The 25,772-nt window shown below is 41.2% G+C and overlaps 1 long non-coding RNA gene across 1 annotated transcript in view; it reads right to left on the reverse strand.

The window, feature by feature from the left end:
* LOC122794225 overlaps window positions 1-25,772 on the reverse strand; it is a 447,446-nt gene that overhangs the window by 89,950 nt on the left and 331,724 nt on the right. The window lies entirely within an intron of this gene.

A 25,772-nucleotide genomic window follows, 5' to 3' on the forward strand; every position in this document is an offset into this window, starting at 1 on the left:
TGTATGTATGCACATATATCTTGCAAATACACTGACTACAACACACTGACTCAATATCTCAGCTGTTAAATGCCTTGCATGCAGTATATTTTGCTACCCAGAGTCCTAGGTTCAAATCCAGTGTGTTGCACATCAATTACATTCTTGTGAACACAGCAAGTAATGACTGAGTCATGCAATTTTAACCTGCACAGGTTGCTGCTACTGCATTAACTGCTACCCATGTGTGCAAGTCAAAGGCCAGTAGTTAGGGACACACTGCACATATTTGTGTAGCCAAACTATATGCTGCCTACTACTCTGTGATTGGCACTGTTACATAACAGATGTACCTTGCACACATGCCTCAATTGAACTGTAAAGGGCACCCTTACCCTTGCTCTGCTGTGATGACATAGCTGACACTGCTGCTTCAGTTACACATATAGCTTGCTGTCCTCCAAAGAGTTCAGACTCCCCCTATGTGTCCTAGGCTGCTGATATGCAGCTGTATGTAAAGCTAGCTGCTACAGACCGTCCATACCTCACAACCCCCAAGAACAAGGGATCCAGACACAGCCATACATAAAGGTTGGGGGCAAAGGTCCAGTGACAGGGACCTGTTTCACAGTTTGCCCCTACAAAGATAGTGAGCTGATAGAATAGCAGCTACTGCATCAGCATGCATAGTCTGATGGGTATGATATCTGGCACTCACATGTCACCCTCTCTTTACTGAGCTTATCCCGCAATGTTTACCACTGAGCTGTCAGATAATCACAATGTCATGGGACAATGGTCAAACATATCTTGCAAAACTGTGGACATACCTCAGAAATCTCAACAGTGGACTGTATTTGCACCTACCCCTCTCTAATGCTGTAGTCTCCACACCTCACTAATGTCCATCTCAAAAACTAAGAAAGGGCCAAGGTCTACATGACGGCCTTAAAAATTGCATTGTGGTGCCATATAATTGGCTAATGAAAGTACAACCCAGCTGTTTTGGATGCAGTTAGCAAGTCTGAGCCACAGCTTGGTGCACAGGCAATTACCTGTTAATGAGCATTACCTACAAAAGACAATCAACTGCCTATGGGGAACAAGCCTGTATGTTGTTTTCCTCACACAGATAACAAGAACACTTCAAAAAAGGAGTACTTCACTCTAACAGGTATGTAATATATTTCTCCATATAATGGAATGCAGATGGTAGGATGGAGGTATGGGAAATAGGGATTACAAGACTAGGCCTGTCATACATCTATGGCAATGACATGTTGGTGATACTCTGCTGCCCAACAGCTACAGGCATGCCTCTCAACTGCCCCTGATTTGAGTCAAATCCCAGCTCTGCCCCTGTTACTCCCTCCTACAATGGTTGGTTGTTGTAGGAAAGCTAGTGGAATCTGTGTTAGACATAGTGACACTAAGTAAGGGTGTACACTCTTGTAACATCAGATGATGTATTGTCATTAACAACCTTTCAGTCTGTCAATGCGACACATAAATAGTGCTGGCATTCTACAGGTGTCCCTGACTGTCCCAGATGTACCCTGGGTAAGTCATTGTTTTGTTGACATTTGTCTCTCATTGGTTGAGCGCTATGGCTAACATATCTGTCAACCCCCTACAACAGGATTCTGTCATAGCCATAAGTAATGGGGGACTCAGGCCCAACCTCAGTGACAGGGGATACATATTGGCCATACAACCTAAAACTATGAATATACTAACAGATATTACTGTAGCATACATGTTTTCTGAGGAGTCTGGCATGTGACAGCCTGATTTCCTATTGTCCATCAACAACCATCAATGAATGGCCAACCATTTGTCAGACATCCACATGTTTGTGCCAAAAGGAACACTTTCATGAGGCACCCATTCACAGTCTGCAAACATCTGTGTAGTGGGGAGGTGGGATGCCTACAGGCAACATATACTACAGCAGGTTTGCATTGCTGTCTGTCATTGTGGCACACAGCTGTTGCTGGTCTCTCCCCATATAGTTGTAATATCACACAGCTATTTCTCTCACAGTGACTGTATGACATATTACTGGGAGCTTGCCTGCAGGGGCAAACCATAGTAGACTACAGTGATGGGTGTAGAGACATAGAGCATAATCTGTCAAGGCACACAGGAACATACTCAATATTGCTACTATCTTGATGATAGCCACACATGTAGTGTGTTAGACTGTGGGGTATGATGTGTGAGAGAGCGGTGGATAGTGCAGGCTGCATTCGTTGCGCAGGGTCTGTACATAGTGAATGTCCATGTATCTGGTCCTGTAATGTGTCCCCCTCTTGTTGTCTATCAGGAACAAGGTATTGCAGCAGACATCCCACATTCACAGCTACTGAGAATGCTGTTATCCTGGATGGCATCAGACCGCATCATCACTTTCTGTTTTCAAGGGGTCACCAGCATCATGACCAGCATTTCTCTGATAGTGGCTGTATGACATATCACTGGGAGCTTGCCCATAGGGGCACACCACAGTAGACTGCAGTGATGGGTGTAGAGACATAGAGCAGAATCTGTCACGGCACTCAGGGACATACCCAGTATTGCTACTATCTTGATGATAGCCACACGTGTAGTGTGTTGATAGACTGTGGGGTATGACATGTGAGGGAGCGGTGGATAGTGCAGTCTGTATTGGTTGTGCAGGGTCTGTACATAGTTGATGTCCATGTATCTGGTCCTGTAATGTGTCCCCCTCTTGTTGTCTTTCAGGAACAATGTATCACAGGAGGCATCCCCCATTCACAGCTGCTGGGAATGCTGTTATCCTGGATGGGCTCAGACTGCATCATCACATTCTGCTTTAAAGGGGTCGCCAACATTGTGACCAGCATGTAGCATTGTGAGAGGACCTTGTCAGGGCATTTAACTAAAGTGGAAATCAGGGCAGGACCCACAAGCAGATCTAACACAGGGACACAGATATGCTCAATTCCACAAATCAAAGGGCAGCTGCAGTGGCCAGGGATCATGTTGCCACTGGTGGAGGGCCTGCAACAGAACAACCACTCATAGCCACAGAGGAATTCCTGGCAAACCTAGCATCAGCCACCTGCTCTGAGGCATTTATCACCCCATACATCCTGGAAGTGAGTGTCATAGCATTCACATCAGAGGACCATTCAGGTAAGCTTACTTTGCTCACCAGTGTAATACAGTAGTAGTTGTTGTGGCAGGATCTGCATACCAGTACATGGGTGTTAGGTCTATCTGCATTGGGGGGCTGTTTTAATGCACTGCTGTGCACACATACTCAGAATTTCAGCAATGTAGGCAGTATCACATTAGCTACTGTACATGTGAATATATGTACATATTATCTTCTAACAGTGCAACATTTGATATTGCTGACAATCCCACTCCCTCACATTTTCATAGGTACATCAGGTGTGGCCAGAGTCTGTGATACTGCACTTGTAAATGTGATACCATTCTTTTACGGCTTATATTTATACCATATTAACATTAAGGACTGCCATTTAGCCTAAGGCACAACTGTTATGCTTAGCCAGAGTGGAATAGTTGTATGTTCCATATCAGAGCAGTTGACTACAGTGCAAACAATGGATAATCACATCTGTGTATTTGTACAAACACTAATATGTTTGCAGTTAAAGCCATGAAGAAGTATGCAGCCTGCTATACAGGAGGCAGTGACTCCAGGATGCCTGTTCACTCATTATAGGGAGATGGTACATACCTGTGGCAGTGATACTACAGCAGGCATATCATTCTCAGGATAGGTGTACTGGGTATTATCTGTAGTTCTATCACATGCACTGTTATATTGTGTACCCCAGAGGTGTAGTGTGCTGGCAACATTCACTGGATGTAGCCAAAGTGCATATTAGAAAGGGCCTGTCTTGTCTGTGTATGTTGTCTATTTGTGTGTTGTGCATGAGATCAGTGATGTGAAGATCTGTGACTGGTATTGCAGTTGTGGCTCCCCATCTGTATGAGTCTATGTGGATTGCCATAAATAGTGCAGGTAATAATGTACTGATTTTGTCTTCCTTTTCAAAGGTGAACAGGGAGATTGGAGTCTGTCCCCCTCACAACCTGATGTCAGTGCTCCATTAGGCTCTGATGATGATGGTGGCCATAGTGAGGCACAGGTGGGGTTGTCGGGGGCTGAATCTGTCCCAGAGGTTGACATCCCTCTTCTGCTCCCATTGTCCCTGCATATAGTCAATATGCCCACACATACCCAGTCCCCAGAGGCCACAGATATTGGACAATCATATGGTGTCAACATTGAACAGGACAGTGTGACAACTATGGCATTAGTGAGTGTAAATACTGGCCATAGCCAGACAGCTGGTATGGTCCCACACAGGCAGATTGACAGGGGTGCTCGAAGGGGAACTGCTGTCCCTCCATTTCCTGTCACAGGTGTCACAACACGGGTCACTCACCGCATGTTTTGGGCCATCATGGAGGCACAGGCAAGTACCAAATGCAATACCAGATGGATGGTCAGGGTCAAGGATGCAGCACAGTCTAATATCCGTGACTGCCTCCACCACATTGGTGATGTCATGGATCATTTCACTGATGTAGTGAACAGATGGTTGGCTTATACAGCGTCTGTCTTTGCTTCCACATTGTCTGTGTTGGAGCATCTGGTTGGGGTAGGGCATTGGGCATTTTTAAATGTAACAAGATTTATATCACTATATCTGATGAAGTTCAAGTTAGAAACTGGACGAAAAAACTTCATGAAATAAATACTTGTTTGGATTGTTCCTTAGGTTGCCATTAATTTGGATTGGTATACTGGTCATTTCATTTCACTTTGTAATGTGGACATAGGTCAGCAACACCATCTGCTGACAGACCATGTGTCTGTCCAAACTCATGCTCCCGTAGTGGCAGTACCTCCAGTGCTACAGAGGGAAGTGTGCTGTCCACACCATGATGTGCAGGCCATGGGCACATGGTCCTGGGCTGTGTCATGGGGGAAAAAAGTCCAGCAGACAGCAGTCACCATCAGATGCTAGCACCGTATCTGACCTTGGACGTGGTGGTGCCAGTGCCAGTCCTGACAGAGCAAGTTCCTGTGTTCGTGGCCGGAGATGGTGAACTTTCCACTCTGTCATGTACTGTCCACAGCTGTCCAATGTACACATGTGTAGGGCTAGCACTAGGCTTGACTATGTACAGAAACACACCTTCAAACATCACTGTCACATGCAGGTCACCAACAGACACACATGGCACCTCTCCACACCACATTGGACCAGCAACCCTTCCTGACTGACACACATGCTGCCAACTCTATGGCACAGACTAGGCCTCTGACACCACCACATCACACCCTGTGCATGATATCATAACTGTGCCACATCCCTGCCATCCATGTCATTGATGCAGGGACATGCAAGCATGTGTCTGATGCACAGGGTGACTATATTACTTTCCATGTAGTTGTGTAGTGTAGTATTGTTATGCCATTGCAGGTGTGGAAGTCAACATGTACTGTGTGCTGGCATGTGTCATGACTACATAGCAAACCTTGTGTATCTTAGGTGCATGATGTTAGACAGCGGGTATTATGACAGAATGACAGGTGTATCACGGAACTGTGTATGTTTCTGTTGCAGGGGTCTGAGTGGTTAATCTATGGAAAGACATTTTGCTGTATTTCTTCACTTCAACAGCCTAGACATCTTTGGTTTTGTAGTTATTTTATGGACACATGGTGGCAGCACAATGGCACAGGATAGCATGGCAGCACAGTAGAAATATGAAGTTAGCAAGGTATGGCAGTATTTGTACATGGTTCCCTAGGTGCATATGTGTAGAAGGTCATGTCTGGGACAATGGGGGCAGCTGGCATAATTATGCATTCATACTTTGTGAGAAGGTCTGCTACCCTTTATACATGTCACCTAGGTTTTCTGACCATAAAAACCTAGATGGTGACAGACATCAGTGATGCCTATATAGGACCTGGAGCTTGTCACAGGGCTTTGAAATGCATAACCGTTGCACAGAAATAGCTATTATGGGCATGTCTGCAGTGATACCAGGGAACACATCTGTAACCACAGACATGGACACATACAGAGCTGACCAGTGGGAGACTAGGACCCATACCTTTTTATTATTACACAGTATAGCTCACAGTCTTTATCGCATGCACCACAGAGTTTATCTGCTTTTGGGTTGTCAGCTAGTACTGTTAAGGTGGATGATATCAGCAGGCCTTGTAGGGGAGAAGATTTAGAGCCCAGCTGCTAGTCTCAGGCCCATAAAATGCATAACCTTAGCACAAAGATTGCCCACAGTGCTGCACATGGATACATGTTACATTTATTGCATGCACCATGGGAATTACTTGAAATTAAACTGTCAGCCGGTGCTGTTAAGGTGGATGACATCAACAGGCTTTGTAAAGGAGGCCAATGTACAGGCCATCAGGTAGTCATAGGGCCTTAAAATATATAACCATTGCTCAGAGATAGGCATGTCTGTACTACTGCAAGGAGTGATATTTACACACAGACACAGAGCATTGGTTGTTATGAGATTATAACCCCTACCTATCTAGAGGCACCCACTACAGCTTGTGGTAATTACCGCATGCGCCATATAGATTACTTGAAATTAGACTGTCAGCCAGCGCTGTTAAGGTGGACAACATCAGCAGGCTTTGTAAAGGAGGCCACTGTTGAGGAAATCAGATAGTCATAGGGCCATAAAATGAATAACCGTTGCATAGACATAGGCCAGATGGGCATGTCTACTGCTACAGAGGATATTTCTGCATACACAAACAGAGTTACCTGCTGTGAGATTAGAACTCCTATCTATCTAACTGTACACACTATAGCTCACAGTACTTATTGTATGCACCAAAGGTTATGTCTGCTGTATTTGTGGATGCAGCCACAGTCCTTGTGGCCTATGCAAAGTGGCCTTGTAATACACAGCATGTGTTGCCTACAGAGTGCTCCACCATTCTGCTGTTATTGTCTCTAGTGTCATAAGAATGGGATACCTGTTAATACCCCTGCTATACGTGTACAGTTCCCAGTATGGCCATGTCTGTCTGGTTGCAGTTTGGTAGATGAACAATTGGCAATGGATAATATGGTTTGTCCAAGGCCTGTATTACAACCACTGTACATTACACCACCTGCTCACCATTGGCTGTCTACAGGGTGATGTTCCACAGGCACAAGTTCTGTGGGTTTGTGGATTATGTCCTTTTGCGGCCTTGATCGGTTTGTGGATTATGTCCTTTTGTGGCCTTGGTCTGTTACCAGACAACTGTTGTGATGTGTAGGTGCAGATAATCCCAGCATTCTGTGTGTAAATGAGGACATTCATACATCCCCCCCCACACACATATATGTGTGTGTGTGTGTGTGTGTGTGTATGTATATATATATATATATATATATATATATATATATATATATATATATATACACACACACGTGTATAACAGGGATGTCTTAACTCTTGCTGTTTCTGTACGTTACGTAAATGTATGCAGATATGTGTGGAGAGTCTATATCAGTTCACACATTATTTAACTATATATATATATATATATATATATATATATATATATATACATATCTTGTTAACAGTATTAATATATATATATATATATATATATATATATATATATATAGATATATATGTGTGTGTGTGTGTGTGTGTGTGTGATACATACTGATAGCCAGGGTAATCAAGTGTGAGGGTGGTAGAGGGAGAAATACATAGCTGTCTGTATACACAGACATATTCTGCACAGACATATTTCCACATAGCTGTTCTTTGGGTAGAAGAGGCAAGAGGCATGGGCCTCAAGTTAGCTAAGTGTAGGAGCATGACCAGTGTGATTGTCAGTATTTACATGGTGACTCCAGGGCATACCTACCTGTAGTCCAGTCTGGGATTTTGTGTGCTGCAGACCCTTGGCTGTTGCACCTGTTTCCACACTCCAGCACCTCCCTGAGGTTTTGTCCAAGGCATTCCCTGGCTGTTTGCAGAACATAATATGTGACTTATACCTAAAAGCTGTACAGATTTGCACAGCATGTCCAGATATTTGCCTCATATTTTTGGTCTGTGTTACATAACATTGTGGTTTTCTGGCACATTAGTTGCAAATTATTAAAGAGTGACATTAGAAAATAATGGCATACATTTGAGATTCAGACTTAAGACACTTCAGAAGATCCATGGTAATGCAAGACCTGTTATTCTATTAATTCTTTACATTTCTAAGTGCAATATTTAACACTTGCCTCTATTTTGGGGCCTTTGTCCCATTTATATTCATGGCTTTGGCCAGATTTGTTGCTGTAAGAAGTTGAGACATTTGATGTGACTGGGGTATATGCTGTAACACCACTTACACGGTGCCGGTTTGCATACCTCTCCTTGTACATGTTTTTGCAGAAAGTACAGCCTATTGCCCTTTATGTCTGCTCTGTTCTTCAAACAGTTGCGATTTTCCAGTAATATACTGTAAAATGCAGACACTGAGGTGTTCTAACTACTGACACATTTAAGTTTTAGCCTTTACATCCTGCAGCTAATCTGACCTGTTGCAACCTGCTGTTATACTAGCTACCTTCTAGGTTACTCAGACCAGGTATAATGTCTGTCTGTCTATCTGTAGGTTTGGCCTTCCTTCCCCCCATTTTCTCTGGCTTTTTCCGGCTGTCTTGCAGTAACAGATTGCAGCATTATGACAGTCTGTGGGACTCCTACCATACAAGTAACTCACATCCAAAAGCTGTAGATGCTGCCAGCTTCAAACCATCAACACCATCAGCCATACTAATGTCCTTAGCCCAGTACGTCACACCAGCCATGGGAGAGAGAGAGGTAGAATTCCTCTCACTATCAACAGCATACAGACATACACTGACCCCTGCATTTTGTGGGTAAAATATGTGGCCAGGCTGTATGTCACAGCCCTGGAAATGTCTGGTCTACTTATATATATCCTTGCAAACATACTCTGTTACTGCAGTTGTATGAGACCACAGATGTTTTTGGGGGTAGGGGACTCTGGCATTGACAGTCATGTGTCTGTCCTATGACCCCAATGTTTGGCATTTCCCTTGCATAATCCAGTGGGGTTTCCAGCCATATGGCCTAATGAATATTATGGGGCACTCAGTATTGGACAGAGTACCTGTTGTCCCAAGTGGCTGTTAGATCTTTTCAAGTTGCCCAGTAGCCCACTCTGTTTGCTTGCATATATCCAACAGGCCCATACATATGCTACCATCATCTAGTACCCCATATATGTATTGTATAGGAGAGTGACTTACCTTGCGAATGGAGTGGTTGACAGAGCTGTGTTTCAGGGCTTACTCTGTCTGATACATGCAGTACACAGCCAAAACTTGGTTAGGTACAGATTGTGTGGGTTGCCTGGCATCTATTTTAAGTTATATATATATATATATATATATATATATATATATATATATATATGAGTCGGAATGAGGTATCAGTCCCTAGGGCCCTAGGTTGTCAGTGTTTGTGCTGTGTTTTGCCTCTTGGCCAAGGCCAGTGCATACTGGGCACACCTACATCTGCCTACAGGGACAGCCTCAGGGGGTTCCTCCTCCAAGTTCCCCTGTGGGTGTGGCTGTGGAGACGTAGGCACTGGTGGGGGCTGTGTGTTCCTTCCATGTGATGATCCTGCCGCAGCTTTTTCCACAGGATCATATTATGTAGCGTGGCACATACTGTGAACATCTGTGCACATGTGGCTGGACAGTACTGCAAGGCTCCATTAGATATATTGTGGCATTGAACCATGACTTGAACAGTCCAAACACACACTCTATGATGTTCCTAGTTTGTGCATCCACAGTTCCAGTGCGTAGTCAGCATCCCTGAGTAGATGGCTGTATGGGATCTATCCTTTGGCAAACATCTGGTACAGCTGTAATGCATGCTAGATATGAAAGTTGTGATAACTGCAAGGGCTGTCAGCATACACATTCATGATAATGCCCTGGACATTGCATATGATCTGGCAGCTGATGGACTGATACCCCTTGTGGTTTACTTAGACTCCACCCTCCTCACCAGGCAGTGCTTTGATGTGGACAAGAGTGCAGTCTATGGCACTCAGTAACTCAGGGTAGTGTACTACATGGTAGAAGAGACACATACTGCTGGTGGTCTCCTCAGGGGTGCAGGTTAAATAAATGTGCTCACCGGCATGTGTCTGCATGCCATCCAGGACATGGTGGAGTGCCCTAGATGCTGGTGCCTGTGAGACCCCCATCATGTCCCCAGTTGGTCTTTGAAAAGTACCTGTAGCTAGTATCCTAAGGGCTACACGTACCTTTGTTTCCACTGGGATGGGTTCCCCTCTGTTGGCTCTGGGTCTAAGTTGAGGGTAGCAAAGCTCGGTGAGTTCTTGTAGTATGTCCCTGTCCACCCTGTAGCACTCTATAATCTCTAGCTCATGTAGCTTCTGGAAGGTTACCCTGGGCCTGAAAATTATTCTCCTTCTCAGTCTAGGCCTGTTGTCAGCAGCAGCATCAGCACTGACCTCAGCATCTAACACATACAGATGTAGCAGGCCTGCAGCAGCCCCTAGCATTCTCTCAGTTAAAATTCCCAAGTCTGTACTCCAATGGTGCAGAGTATGGGGGGAAAACAGATTGTAGGTTGCATGCATACTTTATAGTGTTCTGCTCCAGATGCAGCCTGTGTGATTGGCTTACTATGATGCATTCCACCTGCCAAGTACATCAATGAGAGGTTGAAATGGCCCAGTTTAGGTGGACAAGGGGTCATCGGTAATTTATATATGATTAGCTTTCTCGGCCAATTTCTTTTTTTTTCTTTTTTTGACAACCTTCCTTGCTAAGCACTGCGGTGTGGTGCGCAAACCCATGCCACATATATAAACAATGCTCAGCAATAAATAGACACACTCCAATGAATGGGCATGCTCAGCACAGTGGCATGCCATGCCAACATGCTCAAACCAGCTTAAACACGTGCCCCAAAGCTAAACAAAGCTTAGCAGCACTGGACACACACCCCTCTGCTCTGATCAAAAGCACAACGTGCAAATGGATGCCACTGTGCTCCAATGTGCTTAAAGAAATAGAGACACACCCCTTTTTGATGTCAGCTACCTCTTCTGTGGATACTAACATGGTTCTGGGGCTACACGGGTTTGATCTGTGAGCATGGATACCCATTATTGCTATTCAGTAATCCCAGTTCATTTGCATACAGATCCATGCACAAAACCTGAATACTACACTATTCCAGGACCTGCTTCCTTAGCAACCACAGGCATCTACCATTGCACATACTCCATGCAAGGCCCTATAATGCATTATTGTCCCATATTTTATTTTATTCATTTTACACCTTTAAATATTTTTTTTTGCATACCAGCATGTTTGTGCACTGTTGTGCACTGTGCAAACATAATATAGGTATTAAAATATATATATATTTTAAATTGTTTTCCATTACTTTTTGGATACACAGTACATTGTTTTGCACATATCTGTCTCTGCTTTGCTATTTCTGACCTTCTAACTGGGATTTTACAGCCCTTGTTCACTTTTTAATTTCATGTACACGGAATTTTTCCATGTACATTTCGGACACCAACACAGGATCTGCACAACTGCCTATCTGCTTGCTGGATCGCTCTACATCCTCTAGTGCATGCAGTCCACCTGCTTATGAGGTGACTTGCATGCGACAGACACTTCTGTGTTAGCATGCTCATGCATGCCCCTCAGCTCTGTTTATTGGATCGCACAGCTACTTATATCTGTGTAAGCTCCATGCCACTATGCCTACATGGAAAATTACTCCATGTAGGCTTTATTGAATTCTCCCTATGTTGTTTTCCCATGTTGGTCTAATAAATATTTTATATATTTCCACCACAGAGTTCTTATCCCTTATTGGTAATGATCTAAAATTTAAGCCTGAATTTCTCAAGGCTGCAACTCTGACAGTATGTTATCATTTCAACAACATAAACATTTTATCAATAATAACTGAAGCACTTGAGTAAACCTCCCTTACTACAAATTATCTCTTGCTCATTTTCCCAGCATTCTTTAAGGGGGTCTCGAGTTAATCCTAATTTATCCTTCCAGATAGATTTATTTTATTGTTTTTTACTTCAGTTAAGTGTTTAGAATGCTACTGATTTATATTTGCCTTATTTGTTGATTCTGCCTTGAAATCATTCTAAAGGTCCCTAATACTTTAAATTACCTTATAACGGTAGATTGTTTAAGTTGTATTTTGTCACATCACACTCGCAAGCAATTTTTCTTGGCATTATTACATCAGTAGGTTAATAGTACCCTGTAAAGACACAAATGCCTGGAAAGTAAATTTTATCTATAAAACTTCCCTTAGAACTGAAGCTGGAATCTAAATGTAGCTAAAACAAAGCCACTGCACACAGACAAGCTTAGAGTAGCTAGTTTGCACATTAAAAAACACTGTTATCAAATCTTAGCACAATCTAATCTACTCTAGTTCCAAATCCCAGAGACTACTCAATGAAACCTCTGTCTTAACCAGTCCATGACCTATAGCAGCCTACCCAAATGCAGGTCTGGACGACATTGATATGCAATTTCCAAATGTTTCCAACTTGGTAGATATTGGCATCCCGAGATAATGTAGTAATTGTCTCTGGTTCACAGACAAGTCATTTAATCCTTAAAGAAACAGACACAGTATGTGAGAGATGCACATACACAATTTTAGTGGAGGCAAATATCTTGCATACCAACAAGGTTGTCAGTAACATACATACCATATCCACCACACATAGTAACCACCACACTCACACAAACCAACCTATGCTGAGGCACAAAAAAGCAATCTTCCTAAACCCCAAAGACCTCCTAAGACTATAAAAAGCAAAACCTATCCTAAACAATCTCTAAAATACTCACCAAAAGCAAAACCAAACACCACACATACGCCTACATCCAGAGGATCCCCAAGAGTAAAGCCCATACGGTAAGCAAACACATTACACAGCACGTTTGTAATAGGAGACTCCAATTTATGACAAACAGATGTCCAACTCACCAGACTAAACAAGGAGAAGAGAACGATTCATTGCTTATCTGGAGATATGATCCACTAAGTTATGCTCGCACTCAAGTCATTACACAGCAGGTAGCAGTATGATTCTATCATAGTCCAAGTAGGTGTCAATGCCCTGAGACTTACTTCCCTGGAATATATGAAGAGAGACATTGCTGATCTCACTGAATATGTGTCTCAGGCAGTTATGCGTCTTGTGTTGAGCAGCATTCTGCCATCACCAAGGATGATGACATAGTATGAACAAAAAGATGATTGACCAATAATTGGCTTAGTTTCTGGCATCTTTCCAGGGGGGCTCAATATTTGTCATGGGGGACATGGTTAACAAATCACATTGGTTTGCAAAGGATGGTCAGCACTTGTCTCCTCTAGGCTTCCAAATACTGGGTGAAACTTTATCCACTCCTTTAGAGCCTTTTGCAGGCAATTCCAAATGAATAAACCTACAGATACAACAATAAAACTCAAGAAACCTGAATGTGCTTCTGCTAAATGCTAGCAGACTATACAAAAAACTCCATAACCTACAAGCTGTCCTCACACTGGAGAATATGGACATCTGTGTCATTACTGAGACATGGTTTAAATCTGCAGAAAGTACTCTAGCATTGCATGGCTTCAGTGCCTTACACACCTTTATATCATCAGCTACACAAACAGTGACAAAAGATGGAGGAGTCTCAGTCTGTATTCTCATCAAGCATAACTCTACTTTGGTTAAACAGGAGAATTCCCTGGAATTTATCTACATGTATATCAGCATAGACAAAGTCCCATATCATATCCTAGCAAGCTATAGGCTAACCACTATGTTCATACCTAGACCTACTAGATACACTAACCATTAAACCAAGTACCCTATTCATGAGAGACTTTAGCTACCCCTCTATAGACTGGGAAACATTCACTGTCTCACACTCGCAGGCACAACAATTTCTGGACTTTAGTAGCAAAGAAATCCTTGCCCAGATAATGTGCACACCTACCAGAAGTTCAAACATACTGGACCTAGTACTCACCGATATGGGAAAGTTCTGTCCCCCAGTTCAAGGTGGGTCTATAGTACATGTTTGAAGAGTCAGTTCAGCGAATGGCATTTTACATCGAAAATGCTGTTCAGCGAACTGTTATAGTGAGATCGCGGTACAATGAAGATTGGAAAAGTTGCCCTTTCCTCACTGTAGTGCGAGCTCAGAGTTGGTATATATAATTAGTGGGGGGTGGCTGTGAGAGTTCAACGAACGGCATTTTCGATGTAAAAGCTATTTGTTGAACTGACTTTTCAGGGTTGTGATATAGACCTGTTCAAGACTGCTGCACCTACCAGAAGTAAACCCAAAACAAACTTTAAAAACAAGCCACACTGATGGAATCCTAACCTTAACAGAGTATATAACAAAAAAAGTCAAAACTAAAATAAGGAAGAACAACCCTCATTATGATTGAAACTCTCTAGTTAAACTAAACAGGAGACTAAGAGGACTATTTAAGTCCAACAATGCCAATTATGAGGTCAAGATAGCCACATAGACTATAGACCACCACAAGACCTTCTAGAACTATTTCCAAAACCTCAAAGGCAGCACACTTCAGTGTGCCATCTTCACTGAGTAGAGAGACATAGCAAATTTGCTGGCTGACAAATTCAGTTGAAACATCAAGTTAACTGACTTCACAAAGGTAGACCATTAATTGTCCACAGAAACTAAAACTATTATTCTGACTAGTCTAGTATGCAAAGCTATGGAATGAATTATCATGAAAATGATCAACAAAGACAAAGGCAACCTTCAGACACTGGACCCAAACCAGTTTGGCTTTGTCAAGGGAAGGTCATGCCTATCAAACCTGGTGGACTTCCTTAAGAAGGTCACCAGCAAGGGGGTGTGGGGAAAGCTGCGTATACCACTTACCTCGATATGGCTTAGGCACTGAATAAAATACCCCATGACAGGCTCAATGAATTGGACATGAACCCCTACATAACTTCCTGGATTGACAGCTGGCTCACAGACAGGATTGGTGAAATCACCTCCACTAAGAGATTGGTAACTAGTGGGGTACCACGAGGCTCCATGCTGGGACCAATTTGGCAACTACTTCTCTGAGGTAAAGGGTAATGTCAATGGCCTTTGTGTGACAAAGTTCACAATTAACTGCAAATTGGGAGCTATCATACATTCCCCCCATGACACAAACATCTTACAAGATGGTCTAACACAGGTAAATGACTGGATGCAAAGTTACAAATTAAATCTCAATGCTAAGAAATGCATTATAGTGTCCTTTGGGAAAACTGCCAACCAGGATACTTACTCCATCAATAAGACAACCCAAGAGATGACCCAATATTCAGGTAACTGGGAACATATGTAGACAGTAATCTGGTGTTTGACCAACATGTGGCCAAGGCAGTAAGACAATAATTCTGTGTTGCCTAACTTATAAGTAAGGCATAGCATCCAGATTTAAGGAAGTCATATTAACACTTTACTCATCCCTTATTAGATCCATAATTGAGTATAGTGCCCTCTTCAGCATATACCTGACCAGACATATTCAACAGTTGGAAGGCCACAAAGGTTCCTCACCAGGAGAATCCAATATATAAAAACATTGTACTATATGCATTGCTTTAAAGCCCTGTCTCTATACTCTGTCTCCTACAGGTTATGGAGAGGGAATCTATGCCTGATATACAAGGTGCCCTTGAATCTAACTCTTGTGGACCTTTTGCACATCCACAAAATGAACAACAGAATTACTAGATCCAAGGTCTTACATTTTTCTTGTAACATAAATAAGACATGTTGGCATGACAGATATGCATCTAAGATGATCCCCTTGCTCTGGAAAAGGCTCACCATCCATGTGAAGCAGAGTCCATCCCTAACTCTAAGTACAACCTTGGCCAGTGGATGGGAAATCAGAAATTCACCCTGGGTCAGGCCCCCGTGTCTCTGATAGAGAGGCAGACAGTAATTTTCAAACTAAAATACCCCCCACATAACTTCTAGAAACGTCATATCATACCCCCCTCTTAATAAATGCCCATGATACATGGGGAAACAACTGTGTTGTGTTGCATTGCTACACTTATAAAGGCCCTGGTGGTCATTAGCCTAGTATATACTTATAAAGGTATGAACCTACGAACCTGTTATGCTCTGATATTACAGCTATTGTATGACCATTTAACAAATTTTTTTCTTTAACATGACCTTCTCAAAATAAAAAATATGACATTTTTAGATGACCAAATAGAACACTCATTAATAAAGGTATTTATAACATCAAAATCATGATCCAGTGCTACTGCAAATCCAGTTTTACAGTCATCAGCTTATTTATTTGACCAATAAACATTACTCATAGGACACGTTGACAATATCAAATTAAAAAGGAGTGGCCCCAAGACAGATCCCTGGGGAATTCCACACCCAACACCTATGCATTCAAACCTTTTTTCTGTAATAGTGACATGTTGACTTTTAGTTGTTAAACATTCATAATCCAATTAATCATAAAAGGATTAAATTCATAATTCAATAAGGAGTATATATAGAACAATATAGAACAATGAGATAACATACTGAATGCTTTGGCAAGATCTAAAAGCACCACTTCCACAGATAAAGCTGCATCCAGAGCTAGAGTAACCTGAGCATAAAACTCTATAAGATTAGCGAGTGTGACTCTGCCAGGGGTAAAACCATGTTAACTCAAATCAATTCTATTCTTACTAGATGCTAGACCAGAAAGTAATTGAATAACACATCATTCAACATACTTACAAAGCAAAGATGTTAAACTTTTTGGTCCATAACTTGTAACTTCAGACCTATCTATTTTCAGGATTGGGATAACTGAAAATATTTTCCAGGATTCAGGCACTAGGCCAAGTATTAAAAAATCTGAAAAATATTGAGATTGATATGTTTCTTGTGTCTACGAATGAAACATCAGGGATGTTATCAGCACCCATTGATGTATAAGCCTTAACTTTCCTTACACCTGGTCTGTCATGATCTTTGATACCATAGAACAAATTCCATTAAAAAAACAAAGCATGCTCACCATTCTTCAAATTCCATGTTGGAATAACATTTGTCATACCAGTAAAATACTCATTAAAGATATGTGCAATATTCTTTGGATGTATTAACTTATCTAAATGGGCTACAGATGGTATCTGATTATTGGCTTTTGTCATAATTTTAATACACTTGAAGTATTATTTCTTTTTATGATCACCAGCTAGATGTATTTCACATTTTGTTTTCTCATCTTTAAGTTTCAGCTTAAATGTTTACACAACTTATTGATAATCATTTTATTTTAGCTAGCTGGATACATTTTTATATTTTATTAATATTCTTTTTTTTATATAATTTTACCAGATGCTGGTTCCACAAGAATGGGACATTTGGTCGATATTTACTATAGGAACATACTGTGTCCTCTAAATAAATATAAAAAAAACTAATATTATTTTCCAACCTCTAATATTAAAATTCACACAAGAACTGTATAGAATAGACTGTCTGAACATAAGTAAAGACCTATTAATATTATCATAATATAATAATAAAAAATTGCACTTTTTACATGAGCCAAAAGGCCTATTACCAACATTTTTTACCTCAATACAAGAAAAGTGCGGTGGTTGTGCTGCGGTAGCATTGTCGCCTCACAGTTAGACATTGCCCATTCGATTCTCAGTTAGAGCGTCTTCTGTGTGGTGACATGCATGAACGGGCGTTCCTTCGTTGAAGGTTGTGCATTAGGCCCGGCAAGCCAGCACGTAAAATTCTACTGCCAATCATTAGCGGACCGGAGTTCCGCTGTGGCGACCCCTAACCGGGAAAAGCCAAAAGACACAAACAAGAAAACTATGATTAGAATTTCCAAGAGGCATAGATACAGTAACATTTATAATTAATTCTGGACAATTAGTTATAAGTAAGTCTACAATGTTACTATCCCTTATTGGTGAATTTATAATCTACACCAAATCATGCCTTAGAGTTACATCTAAAAGGTCACATTCTATAACCATAAATGTTTTATCATTTTCCCAGTTTATTTTAGGATAATTCAAGTCTCCTGTTAAAATAATATTTAATATGCTCTAAATATTTATTCAAATAATCTAAATATTTTTTATGAGATATTTTATCCATAGAAGGTATTCTGTAATACACAATAAACATATTACATTTCAGATCTAGAATTAGAGCATCATTAAACAGATTTTAAAACTGAAGGTACAAATATTTAGAAAGGTTTTATTGACATAGTTAACTGCTTCATCTGGGAGGAGGCATTTTAGTCAGAGCCACCTTCGTTGGTGAATCAGAGTTTAAAACAGTGCCTGAGTATTGGTGATTAGATGAGGTACAAATGAAAATTGTAGCTTTAGATGAGCTAGATTGTGTCTCTATTATGTTGTTGGGATAGTGATCACTGGTACAGTCTGGACGTGTGTTAACATTGTCCATGCATTTTATACTGGGTACTATCCTGTCTGGAACAATCCATTGTTTAGTGGCCTTATCACTCATTGTGGGTTCCCTAATTAATTGAATCAGTCTGAATAGTTTTACTGATGGGAAGTGGGATTCAGTGATTCTTTGGTACACAGCATGTACCAGTCATTGTGATATCACTTTCATTATAAAGTTATGTTTTATTGTAGTTGTTGTCTAGCATATGGTGTCTTGTAGAGTGTCAGTGTTTTTGTGAAAGAGGTTTGGTAAGATCTAAATATTTCCAATCATACCTCTCAACTGTCCAGATTTTTGCCTCATATTTTGGCCTATTCCTTATAAAAGTTGTAGTTTTCTTACAAGTCACTGAAGATTGAAATAATTAAATATCATACATTTGAGTTTCAGGCTTCACTTCCTTCAGAAAATACATGCTAAGACAAATCCTGTTATTCTAGCAATTTTATAAGTCTATAAGAGCAATATTTAAAATCTGTCCCTACTTTTGGGACTTTGTCCCCCCATTATTTTAGGCTTTGTCCATATTTCTTGCTAAGAGGTTGACAGGTATGTTTCCAATGTGTAGAGAATGGAAGGTGTTATCTTTGATTGATGCTTTTAACAGCTCTGATATTTTGAAATGGGGTACAGTATTTGTTACTTTTGAGATGGTTCATTATGGAATTATGATACTCCCTGGTATTTTACTACACAGTCTAGTCTAAGCAGACTTTAGCCTGGATTTAAGATAAGATGGTGTCAAATGCACAGTAATATCTACAAATGCATTTATTTAATTTCTTTCCAATGTATTCTGTTCACAATAAACAGCAAAAGAAACACCTGATCTAGGCAGACCAATTATAAGAATTTAGGCAAGACTGCAATCCATGCCTACTATGACTATGATACAATATGACTATTCATGTGTAAGAAGCATGACAGCAACACATACTATAACCATCAGTAACATCATACAACACATGAATATCACTGTCAGAAGTGATGTAACCTTCCTAGTTATATATGCCCTGAAGCCCTATGTCATCAAAATCCAATTACTGGGACAGTCTAGTGCATGCAGAGCATAAAAATAATATGCTCATATGCTCTTGTCACTATGTCTGCATATAGGGTTGCCACCTTTTAAGATGGCCAAAGTGGGATATGGGGGTGTGGCCAACATGACACTAGTGACACCCTCTACCATGATGTCACCACAGGAGCGGTGAAGGAGATGCTGTTATGGGTACGGCGGATGGCTGCTGGAGTGGCTAGCTGGCTACTGGAGTGGCTGGTTGGATGGCTGCTGGAGTGGCTAGCTGGTGGCTGTTGAAGTGGCTAGCAGACTGGCTGGCTGGATGCTGGAGTGGCTAGCTGGTTGGTGGGAGTAGTAGCTGGATGGATGAATGACTGGATTGATGGCTTGATGGATGGATGGCTGAATGAATGGATGCCTGGCTGGATGGATGGCTGGCTGCTTGAATGGATGGCTGTCTGGCTGGCTGCATGAATGGATGGATGGATGGCTGGCTGCCTGAATGAATGAATGGATGGCTGGCTGGCTGGATGAATGAACTGATGGCTGGCTGGTTGGATGAATGGATGGCTGGCTGGATGAATGGATGGTTGAGTGGCTGGATGAATGGATGGCTGGCTGGTTGAATGGATGGCTGGCTGGCTGGATGAATGGATGGATGGCTGGCTCATTAGAAAAAAAAATCTCTGTCTTTTTTTAGAGGCTGTAGAAGCGCTTAAAACAAAGCATTTCTACAGCTGCGATCTTTGCAGGGCTCTTCCTGCCCCAATCCTCATCCCTTTCATGAATTGCAGCCAATTGCTGCATGAATTAAAGCACCCGGACCTAACAGGCAGCCAGTTTGCCTAAAGATCCGTGTTGGTGACGTAACTGAATTGCCATGGAAAATCTGGAAGTAATTGCGGCTTTTCCATGGCAATTCAGTGCGATTGAAAAGCAGGACTTTTCAAGTCCCACTACTTTGCACAGCAGGTAACAGGATGAGGCAGCTCAACCCGTAAGTGTCCCGCTGACAACGGGATGGGTGGCAACCTTATCTACACACACACACACACACACACACACACACACACACACACACACACACATTTCCACTCTGTTGTATTTATTTTATAGCGTGTTTTTTCTTGGGATTACTATAACTATTTTCTTGAAGGTTCAACTTTCATGTTGCAAATGCTGATTTTTCACATTTACCATGGCCAAATGCATTCAAATGTCATTCTAATGTCCTCTTAAAAGGTTCTGAAACCTTACAGATTTCGAGCACATTAGGGAAAACAGTATAGAGAAATGTTAAACTCAGCAGGCATAACTGTACATTAAGGTATAACACAAGATGAGTGGAGTATCTGCTTGCTGATAGTCTACTAGCTAAGAAAAGACAAATAATTTTGACTTGAGTTAGTCTGGGTTTAGGCATGGACAGAGCCAGTTACCTCTTAAGTATTTGTTGAGGCCTTTTTAAATATGGGAAGAGATAGTTCTTGGGTAAGGTTAGCAGGAAGAAGGTTCCAAGTTTTACCCACTGTGTTAGCAAACAAGGAATCACCTGCAATATTATTGGATATTAGTGTTTGGACTGATAGCTTGTTGGACGAATGAAGTGGCCTGATAGCATTATGTGGGCTAATAATACTCTTAAGGCTTGGGGTTTTGTCCGGATGGTCAAGTATTTTGTGAGCTACTGTGAGCTGCTTAAGCTTTACTAGGGAAGAAAACAAAATTCCAGCCAGTCAGGTTCAATTAGGTTTTTGCAGTGGTGCATCCTATATGTGGTGGCAAATCTAGCTATATGGTAGTAACAGAAAGATAGTTTGCCGAGGTTAGTTTTAGAGAAGTATGAAAATACTGGTGAGGCATAAAGGAGAGTGGAGAGAAGATGGGTTCGGGCAATAGCTCACCTAGCATAAGGGGTTAGGAAAGGTTTGGCTTTATAGAGGGATCCCATTTTTTTGTTGACAGACAATCATATGGTCTATGTGCACATTAAATTTGAGGTTATTATCTATAATTACTCCAACAAGCTTAGTTTGGTTGTCAGAAAAGATGATTACACCATTGTTAGACTTAATAGTAAATAATGGAAGAGTGGATCTAGAGGTGGGAGAGAAAAGCAGCAGCTTAGTTTTGTACGGATTCAAGAGAAGTTGTTGATCAGTTAGCCAATTTTCTATACTGTTAAAAGTATTCTGGATTAGGGATAGCAGATTGGCTGCAGTCAGTTGATATGACTACTTTCTTGACTTTAAGTCAAGCTGCAGTGTCAAAGGAAAAACAACTTCAAAAAGATCAACACACGGCAGGTTCAGGTTAAGGCACTTTAATCTTGCAGCAAGGAGACAAAAATGTGCTAATACAGAGTTTGTCTAACTAGAATCAGGAAGTGAAGCCATTCTTATAGATTTCTTACAATACATTGCCTACTAAGCTGACATAATAAATCACAAGTTCTTTCAATATTATTTCATAGCAGCTGTTTGTCCATGATTTTCTGCTGGCATATCAAGTTTACAAAAAAAACTTCCTAAGAAAAACGTGGCCTTGATGACCACCGGTCAGATTCAACTTCTCACTATGCAATGTTACCATTCAAGGTACTATGGCTAATTCGAGCACAAAGCAAGTACAGATTGTATTTCATTTCTTCAAGCAGTCTTTGTTCAACTGTATCTATCTTTTCTGCAGCTGTGCATGTTCTCATAACATGAACAGAGCTGATTGTTCAAGTTCAGTAACATTATAGAAAACAGTATTTTTCTATTCATTATTTTCCTGACCTAGCAGATAATCACCTGCTTCTCAGTAAATTTCCAAAAGGCATAAACATGAATTTTGTTGTGCTAGCAAATACTAGGTCAGAGAGCATCTTGCAGTTTCAGAAAGTATATTGCAGTTTGAAAAGCATCTTGTGGTTTCATACAAAACTAAGCTGTACATAAAATAGAATGAAATGTGTTAACCCTTTTAGCTTCTAATAAGCACTAAACATATACATTAATACATATTTTTCTAACATACAGCCATAACCTCATTTATAAGTTAATCAGCTTAATTGCTTAAGGGCTTAAGGACAAAGAAAAACAGCAGTAGCAATAAAAAAATTGCCATCCAATATCCCTTCATGTGTTTGTTATGCCTGGGAAGTAATCATTTTCAGTATTGTTTTCCATCTATGTCTGCCAAATCCCAAGCCCTATACGGTAGAGAGTCGATTATCCAAAACATCAGTTATCTGAACGCAGCCTTCTAAAGTTTTCGGGTAAGAAAATTCATAAAGTCTGAATATGTAAACATACTTATTCACTTGTGCATGTTTTTTGAGCTTGTAGCCTGCTCGTATGTGAAAAATATTCTTTATTTTCCACTATAATCACTGAATGGTTGAAAAGTGTATTCCTGGTGTGCAGAAAAAAACAAGATTTTAGAAGTTTTTTTATCTGGTTGATTGAATGTTTGATTATCTGAACAGTTTGATTATCCAGACTACCCTTGGCACCAATTAGTTTGTATAATTGACTTTCTACTGTACGGTACCGGTCTTGTACCACTAGTGAGTCCCTAACATGTGCCAAAACTGATAATTGGGTCATCATACAGGCAATCACACATGTGGTTTGTATCCCCACCTGAATCAACCAATGCAAGTTACACGGAGATATTAATGCCCCTATAGCTAGCCATTTAAGGATGACATGTGAAATGCTATCATTATGAGGGGCCAGTACTCTTTCCACATGTATATAATGCACAACACTCCGATAAACTACATTGTGAAATATCTGCATCATTTGCTGGTGCATACATTTTTATTTTGTTGGAACACAAGTTATTGGTTGATAGTTTTTAGGACTATTTATTCATTAATTTTGAAAGAAGAATATATTTATTATTAGTTAGGCTTGTGTCAGTTTTGGGTATGCCATCAGACAAATACAGACACACACACACACACACACACACACACACACACACACACACACACACACACACACACACACACACACACACACACACACACACACACACAGAGTAATCAGCAGCTAGTACTAATCTCACTCCACAGTCCTGGTCACGTTCACAGCCTAAACTCCACATACTGGCTGTAGAATAAGATAGCCTCCCTCTCCTAAGGAAACATAACAAAGTGTCAGACACTCACTTCCATCAGCACCTACCCAGCTTCTCTAGTACATGAGGTGCTACTTGAACTTACCTAATCTGGGCTGTAGTCAGGACTTTATTCCTCTACATGACAGAGACAGGTTACACTGGGAATAGAGATTTGCCATTTTTCTGGAGTCATTTCTAAATGTCACTTTTTCCAAAACTTGCTGTGGAGTTATTAGAGTGTTGTGTATTATATACATCTGTAAGTACTATATAATCCAAGAATATATAATACTGTCAAATGTTTCTTTTGTAATGTGTTCCTGACTTACTGAAGTCCCAAACCTTTCTACAACTCCTCATTATCACTCTGTTTAATAAAATAGTTGTCTTGTTTGTACTGCCATAAATAGCACAAGTAACAAAAAACTGAGGGTAATGCTACACAGTGCCAGAAGACTAAACTTCAAAATGCATGTACTCGAGACACTCCTCAGGATGGAGAAAATTGATATATGTGCAGTAACAGAAACCTGGTTTAAGGCTCCAGAGAGCACTCCACCACTATCAGGCTACAACACACACCATACATTTCGACCACAGAACCCAAACCGAAATACAAAAGGTAGGGGCGTATCCATACTCATCAAGGATACCCACACCTCCAGGTTAGTGGCACAGCACGATGCTTCAGAGATCATCCACGTGCAACTAACAATGGGCAAAACTGCAATTCAAATTGTAGCTTGCTACAGATCACCCACCATGTCCCAGGACCCCCATTCCGCATTTCTGGAAACACTGGGAAACATAAAGGTCCTACCAAACACCCTAAAATTGGGTGATTTCAATTACCCAAACATTAACTGGGAGAACTACTCAAGTACTAACTCCCTTGCCCAACTTTTCCTAGAATTTATAAACTCAAATTCCCTGGTTCAACTGGTCAACACTCCCACCAGAGGTGACAAAATATTTGACCTGGTCATCACCAACATGGGCGACCAGTGTTTCACAGCAGAAGTCAACCCCTCACTGGTTAGATCCGACCATAAACAAATCACTTTGGATATCCATATTCCGCCCTCACCCCCGGACAAGAAAACCACCGTGAAAAACTTTTCAAAAGCAAACTTCACATTACGTAAGACCGAGGTGGAAAGTTTCAAAGCCCCCATGCTGAAGGATAACACTGTCCAAGCTGCAAAATCCTTTACTAATACAGCTACAAGAATGCATGGATCATGCCATCCCAAGCAATACCAAGACTCACTCCTTCAAGAAAAGGAAACCAGTCTGGTGGACTCCTGCCATAAACAAGCTATACAATAGAAGGAGGAAACTAGTACAAAAAAAGAGTAAAATCCCAAGAAGGGAAGAGTTCCCTGATCAGTATCAGCAAGAAACTACAATCCCTCATAAAATCATCCAAGGCTAGCTTCGAAAGAAAAATTGCCAAGGACTACAAAGATAACCACAAGGCATTCTTTAGCTATGTCAAGAATCTAAGTGGCAATGCTCAGATCTGCTCGGAGTTAGTGCAGAATGGCACAAAATACACTGAACCGACCGATATTGCTAACATGCTGGCAGATAGGTTCAGTGCAAACTTCACTCCCCTCTCACCCCCAAAATGGCCCATAACCATACCAGAAGAATGTAGAGTCCCTGAAATCACAGACACTCAGGTTAAAACAGCCCTCTCCAATGCTAAAAACACAGCATCAATGGGATCGGACGGTGTCCCAGGCTGCATCCTACATGAGCTCAAAGATGAAGTAACCCCTCACCTAAACACACTGCTCAAACTCAGCCTCTCCACAGGCTACATAGCCGTAGAGTGACGCACAGCAACAGTTATTCCGCTTCACAAAGGTGGAGCCAGAAAAGACCACAGGAACTATCACCCTATAAGCCTGACTAGCTTGGTCTGCAAGGCTATGGAGTGCATCATCATGGAACTCATTAACAGAGACATCGGGAACCTCCAAACACTGGACCCTACCCAGTTTGGCTTT

This window comes from Protopterus annectens, chromosome 2.part1 (genome assembly GCF_019279795.1).
Source record: "Protopterus annectens isolate FY-2018-M chromosome 2.part1, PAN1.0, whole genome shotgun sequence".
In the NCBI taxonomy this organism is placed as follows: domain Eukaryota; kingdom Metazoa; phylum Chordata; order Ceratodontiformes; family Protopteridae; genus Protopterus; species Protopterus annectens.